A 7,798-nucleotide genomic window follows, 5' to 3' on the forward strand; every position below is an offset into this window, starting at 1 on the left:
AACATCCCTTCATGTTAAAAACTCTCAATAAACTAGGTATTGATGGGACATACCTCAAAATAATAAGAGCTATGTATGACAAACCCACAGCCAATATCATAGTGAATGGGCAAAAGCAGGAAGCTTTCCCTGTGAAAACCAGCACAAAACAAGGATGCCCTCTCTCACCACTCCTATTCAACGTAGTGTTGGAAGTTCTGCCCAGAGCAATCAGGCAAGAGAAAGAAATAAAGTGTACTCAGATAAGAAGAGAGGAAGTCAGGCCAGGTGCGGTGGCTCATGCCTGTAATCCCAGCACTTTGGGAGGCCACGGCAGGAGGATCACGAGGTCAGGAGTTCAAGAACAGCCTAGCCAACATGGTGAAACCCTGTCTCTACCTAAAATACAAAAAAAGTAGCCAGGCATGGTGGCAGGCACCTGTAATCCCAGCTACTCAGGAGGCTGAGGCAGAGAATTGCTTGAACCCAGGAGGCAGAGGCTGCAGCGAGCTGAGATCACACCACTGTGCTCCAGCCTGGGCAACAGAGTGAGACTCCGTCTCAAAAAAAAAAAAAAGAGGACGTCAAATTGTCTCTGTTTCCAGATGACATTATTTTATATTTAGAAAACCCCATCATCTCAGCCCAAAAACTCCTTAAGCTGATAAGCAACTTCAGCAAAGTCTCAGGATACAAAATCAATGTCCAAAATTCACAAGCATTTCTTTACATCAACAATAAACAAGCAGACAGCCAAATTATGAATGAACTCCCATTCACAATTGCTACAAAGAGAAGAAAATACCAAGGAATACAGCTACAAGGGAAGTGAAGGACCTCTTCAAGGTCCTTTCTTATTTCTGAACCACTTCTCAAGGAAATAAGAGAGGACACAAATGGAAAAAATTCTATCCTCATGGATAGGAAGAATCAATATTGTGAAAATGGCCATACTGCCCAAAGTAATTTATAGATTCAATGCTATTCCCATCAAACTATTATTGACATTCTTCACAGAATTAGAAAAAACTTCTTTAGGCCAGGCGCGGTAGCTCACGCCTGTAATCCCAGCACTTTGGGAGGCCGAGGCAGGCGGATCACTTGAAGTCAGGAGTTCGAGACCAGCCTGACCAACATGGAGAAACCCAATCTCCACTAAAAATACAAAATTAGCGTGGTGGCACATGCCTGAATCCCAGTTACTCAGGAGGCTGAGGCAGGAGAACCGCTTGAACCTGGGAGGTGGAGGTTGAGGTGAGCTGAGATCATACCACTGCACCACTCTAGCCTGGGCAACAAGGGCAAAACTCCATCTCAAAAAAACAAAAACAAACAAACAAAACAAACAAAATAACTACTTTAAATTTCATATGGAATCAAAGAAGACCCTGTATAGCCAAGACAATCCTAAGCAAAAAGAACAAAGCTAGAGGCATCATGCTACCTGACTTCAAAGTATACAAAGCTACAGTAACCAAAACAGCATGGTACTGGTACCAAAACAGACATATAGATCAATGAAACAGAACCGAAGCCTCAGAAATAACACCACACATCTCCAACCATCTGATCTTCGACAAACTTGACAAAAACAAGCAATGGGGAAAGGATCTCCTAGTCAATAAATGGTGCTGGGAAAACTGGTTAGCCATATGCAGAAAACTGACACTGGACCCCTTCCTTACACCTTATACAAAAATTAACTCAAGATGGATTAAAGACTTAAATGTAAAACCCAAAACTGTAAAAACCCTAGAAGAAAACCTAGGCAATGCCATTCAGGACATAGGCATGGGCAAAGACTTCACGACAAAAACACTGAAAGCGATTGCAACAAAAGCCAAAACTGATAAATGGTTTCTAATTAAACTAAAGAGCTTCTGCAGAGCAAAAGAAACATTATCAGATTGAACAGGCAACCTACAGAATGGGAGAAAATTTTTACAATCTACCCACCTGACAAAGGTCTAATAGCCAGAATTTACAAGGAACTTAAACAAAATTACAAGAAAAAATCAAACAACCCATCAAAAAGTGGGCAAAGGACATGAACAGACACTTCTCAAAAGAAGACATTTACACAGCTAACAAACATATGAAAGAAAGCTCAACATCATTAATCATTAGAGAAATGCAAATCAAAACCACAATGAAATAACATCTCATACCAGTCAGCATGGTGATTATTAAAAAGTCAAGAAACAGATGCTGGTGAGGCTGTGGAGGAAAAGGAATGCTTTTACACTGTTTGTGGGAATGTAAATTAGTTCAACCATTGTGGAAGACAGTACAATGATTCCTCAAGGATCTAGAACCAGAAATACCATTTGACTCAGCAATCTCATTATTGAGTATATACCCAAAGGAATATAAATCATTCTACTATAAAAACACATGCACACATATGTTTATTGCAGCACTATTTACAATAGCAAAGTCATGGAACCAACCCAAATGCCCATCAATGATAGACTGGATAAAGAAAATGTGGCCCATATACACCATGGAATACTATGCAGTCATAAAAAGGAATAAGATCATGTCCTTTGCAGGAGCTTGGAAGAAACTGGAAGTCATCATCCTCAGCAAACTAACACAGGAACAGAAATCCAAACATTGCATATTCTCACTCATAAGTGAGAATTGAACAATGAGAGCACATGGACACAGGGGACACAAGGAGGGGAACAACACACAGCAGGGCCTGTTGGGGGATGGGGAAAAAGAAGAGGGAACTTAAAGGATGGGTCAATAGGTGCAGCAAACCACCATGGCACACACATACCTATGTGACAAACCTGCACTTTCTGCACATGTATCCCAGAACTTAAAGTAAAATAAAACAGATAAATAAGTAAAATAAATTTAAAATAAGTAAAATAAAATTTTAAATCTAAAAATAAAATTAGATTACATTTTTAAAAAGAAGAAGTTTAATGGACTCACAGTTCCACATGGCTTCAGAGGCCTCACAATCATGTTGGAAGCCACAGGAGGAGCAAAGGCATGTCTTACATGGTGGCAGGCAAGAGAGCGTGTGCTGGGAAACTGCCCTTTATAAAACCATCGGATCTCATGAGACTTATTCATCATTACAAGAACAGCAAGGGAAAATCCCACCCCCATGACTCAATTACCTCCCACCAGGTCCCTCCCATGACACATGGGGATCCAACAGACACCACCAGCACCTCATCCCACTTCAAATGTGGTCTCCCATGCTTGAGAAGCAGTACTCACCTTCTGGTCTGCAAAGCGCCATCCTGGCATAATTTGCCTTGGCATTTGTCTTTTAAACGAGTATTTTAAACATATATAACATCTTTGGAAGCCCTTATTTGCATGTATTAGTTATGATATACCTTATACAAATTCCACCACTCTAATTTACCAATCTTTACCAGTTATAAAAGCAGAAACTATAATCGTGTCTTTCAAAATAAGCCTTGGGCTATTTTGTAGCAGTGAAATCGATAGTTGTACTTAACCTAAAGAACCTGTGAGAATCCCACTGCAATGTTGAAGTTTAACAATTAAGCAATACTATCACTGGCTTTCATCATTGAATTTCACAAAATACGTATTTGCTGGGAAAACAGTTGAATCGGCCTGATGACATGAAAAATCTCAGGCCTGTCAAGGATACAGCTGTATTATAATTCCTTAGTGTCCTTTAAGCTGCTTTTGCAATTAATACTGAATGTAACCTTGCTTTTTCCATAATTTCTATAGTTTCATTTGAACGTGTTAACAGGTTAGCAGGGGCCATCAGCCTTGGCGCTGCCGGTGTTATACTGTCCTCTCGTGGTAAATATAGAGAACTGCAGCCTGACGGCTTTTTCCTCTTTCATTTTCCCGTTCCATTATTTTTCCATGCTATACATATCCTTATAAACTGCCTTAAATTCTTTCTGGATTACAGCAAAATCTAAATAAATAGATAAATAAACATAGAATATGGGAACTGTTGACTAGGAGCTTAAAACATGGGTTGGAAAACCCATCTGCCTGGGTTCAAATCCCAGCTCTTAAAGCCCAGCACAGTGGCATGCGCTTGTAGTCCCAGATTCTTGGAAGGTTGAGGCAGGACAATGGCTCAGGTTCAGGGGAAAAATAAAAAATGAAAATTCCAGCTCTGCCACTTAATCAGCTGTGAGAACCTGGGTTATCTACTGGGGTGGAGACTGTCTCTCTATGCCTAGCTCCTCATCTGTAAAATGAGGATAACAATAGCCAACATTGCATAGTGTTGATATACCTCCATGGCAAGCACTAAGAACAGAACTGGCACATGGTAGGTGCCATTCAATGTGAGAGCTTTATGGCTGGGCCAGGTGGCTAACACCTGTAATCCCAGCACTTTGGGAGGCCGAGGCGGGCAGATCACTTGCGGTCAGAGGTTCAAGACCAGCTGGGGCAACATGGTGGAACCATCTCTACTAAAAATACAAAAATTAGCCGGATGTGGTGGCCCACACCTGTAATCCCAGCTACTCTGGAGGCTGAGGTGGGATAATCGCTTGAACCCAGGAGGCAGAGGTTACAGTGAGCCGAGATCGTGCCACTGCACTCCAACCTAGGCAACAGAGCAAGACTCCTTCTCAAAAACAAACAAACAAACAAAAAACCAAAGTGAGAGCCTTATCACCTAAAAGGTCAATTACAGTTTATTCTTAAATACAGTGGAACAGAAGTTCTCTGGGACCCACAGACCACTTCCCCACTGTGTCCAAATTTGACACAGAGTGCAGAAACTGAAATTGCAACCCAGCTGAGCTGTGATTGTGTTTTTTTCCACTGGAGGAAGTAAATCGTAGAACGTTAGTGTTGTACATTGGACCTTGGAGCACGTTCCATTTGGCCTCCTCATTTTACAGTTGAGCAGTTTGAGGCCAGAGAAGTGATAGCTCAGTTCTCCCGATACACTTCCATGCTGTGATCACTGCTTCATGCTCTGAGCCCTTGTAAACACAGGAATTTCCATGAAGAGGAAAGGACAAAGCTGTGACCAACCAGCCATAGGTTTCCCAGCCCTAGTTTTCCCCATGCAGCTACAGAAGTTACCCTGGAATAACCCATGAGCAAGGCCACAGGCACAGACACTTCAGGAGCTGACAGGAATAGATCTTTAGACACAGGAAGGCTTTCCTACCCAACCCCACCACCAACTTTTACAAGCCAACATTTCCCACAAGATAAATATAAGAACTAGTCTGGTCAAAGGATAACAAGGCAGTAGGTACTGGAAATGCTGGACCATTTGTACTACTCAAGCTAACTACAATGCAAGGCAGGCTTTGGAACTTAAGGCAAGCTATTATGTCCGGCTCTGCAACAATTTCAGAATCCGTGTCCTCTGTAGTGGACGGACTGTGATGCACCACCATGCTCTGTCCTCAACAGAGGCTGTCCTCTGACAACCCTCTCTGAAAACTGCCCTCAGCTCAAGAAGGTTGCTTTGTTCAAGGTCAAGCCCCCCAATGCTTAGTCAATGAGAAAGTGTAGAGACTCAGCACTCCCAGAGCGATGGGGGACAACTCTAGAGCCCCCGGGTTTCTGCTGAGGCCCTGCTGAGATTGCACCACAGCCCAGCTCCCCCCTCACTTGAGTATTATCCTGAGGACATGCCCAGAGAGATGTCCCGCACGTTCATTTCTACTCAGAGCCTGCTTGCCAGAGAAACCAGATCAACAGCCCTTTTCTGATATAAAATTTCACACTTCTTGATATAAAATTTCGCTCTTCTTGACCTGGTTGGGATTTTGTGGGGGTTTTTTTGTTTTGTTTTGTTTTTTGTTTTTGTTTTGAGGGGAAGAGGATCATTTTAAAATAAATCCATCGTACACTTAGCCTCTCCAATCTGAGAGTGTGCTTTCTATCTGGCAAAACCTGTTTAAAATGCTCTTTCCCGATTGCTGCCATCTAAATTATCCTCTGTGTAAATGGCTATTTCTCCGCATACCTAGTTCCAATGATGGAATGCTTCTGTTCCCCCAAAATTCACACACTGAAATCCTAACTCCCAAGGTGACCGTATTTAGGAGGTGAGGCCTTCGGGAGATGATTAGGTCAAGAGAGCGAAGTCCTCGTGATTGCATTAGTGCCCTTGTGAAAAACCCCAGAGAGCTCTCTCACCCCTTCCGCCATGTGAAGACACAGCAAGAAGATGGCTGGGCCTTCTGTGAACCAGGAAGCAGGCCCACCCCAGACACCAAATCTGCCAGCACCTTGATCTTGGGCTTCCCAGCCTCCAGAACTGTGAGAAATAAATTTCCATTGTTTATAAGCCCCTCTGTTTATGGTATTTTGTTATAGGAATCTTAACGGACTGTTGGAAATTTTTATTTAGATTTCATAATTAAAACACAAATACATATTCATTGTAAAAGTGTGACCTTTTGATCCCCCCTCCCCAGGGGGCCCCTGCCACTGTTTCCAATCTGGGTCCTCTTCAGATTTTGATACACACTCCTGGGTAGTCACGTCTCCCCTCCCTGCCTTGAAAACCACTATCATCTGCATATCAACCAGTCAAGATTTTGAACATTACCTTCTTGCAGTCTATATTATAAAACCTTTTATAAAAATGTCTCCAAATATAAAATACTATTAGAATGCTTGGTGAAATGTCCTTGCTTAAGCACCTTAGTTTGAGAGCACCAACACACACCCAGTTTGGAGGGCAATGCAACCTACTCAAAGGCATTTGAAGAAGTGGGAGAAGGGACTCTTCCAGGGCAAGAGGGAGAAGTCAGGAAAAGAAGCTATTAACATAACTTTCGAGAGAAAGCATCAGCATTTACAGTAATTTCATCAAATTTAAAAGTAATCAAATCTGGATTTTATAACATTTAGGCATCAGGTCATTTATGTATAGGCTCATGAGGAAGGCCTAAACTGAATCCCCAATCCTCAAGAATTCTAAAGTGAACACAGCAGTTACCGGGAGCCCAAAATAAGGCCCCTGAGGCTTCCCAGGATTTTAGGGCATATGGTCATGTCCCCCAGGATACCAGGAGTTATACTTCGAAACACCAGGGAGCACAAAGTCAACTCAATTCTAATGCATCACTGGTGTTGAAATGTGCTTTGGGAAGGCAGGAAATCTATTCTAATGTAGAACAAAAAAGCCCACCAAAAAACCAACTTGGGGTTTGTCAAGAAATAATATACTTCACTTGGCAGAGGATAGTATCTTCCTGCTGGTTGTTGAGGGATTGCTGATTACATATTTTTGAACAAGGAAACTAGAAAACTGAAAATGCAAGCCTACCTACTTGGAAAATAAAGTTATTTCAAGAGAAAAAAAAAATCTTATTACAAGGATAATGAGAAAAGTCAGGGTGGGGAAAACATTTAAGAGAGTCAGGAACAACAGCAAGAACAAAAACTGTTGGTAGCTAGATAAGAAATATCAAAAACAATCACAGGCTGGGTGCAGTGGCTCATGCCAGTAATCCCAGCACTTTGGGAGGCTGAGGCGGGTGGATCACTTAAACCCAGGAATTTGAGACTAGCCTGGGCAACATGGTGAAACACCATCTCCACAAAAAATACAAAACTTAGCCAGGCATGATGGTATGTGCCTGTAGTCCAGCTACTTGGGAGGCTGAGGTGCGAGGATCACTTAAGCCCAGGAATTGGAGGCTGCAGTGAGTCATGACTACACCACTGCACTCCAGCCTGGGCAACGGAGGAAGACCCTGTCTCCAAAAAAAAAAAAAAAAAAAATCACAGAAGGAATAATGAACAGGCAGGCATTGAAACTACACTACAACAGGAGCAGGGACTCACGCTTATAATCCCAGCACTTTGGGAG

The sequence above is a fragment of the Macaca fascicularis genome, chromosome 4 (genome assembly GCF_037993035.2).
Source record: "Macaca fascicularis isolate 582-1 chromosome 4, T2T-MFA8v1.1".
NCBI lineage: Eukaryota > Metazoa > Chordata > Mammalia > Primates > Cercopithecidae > Macaca > Macaca fascicularis.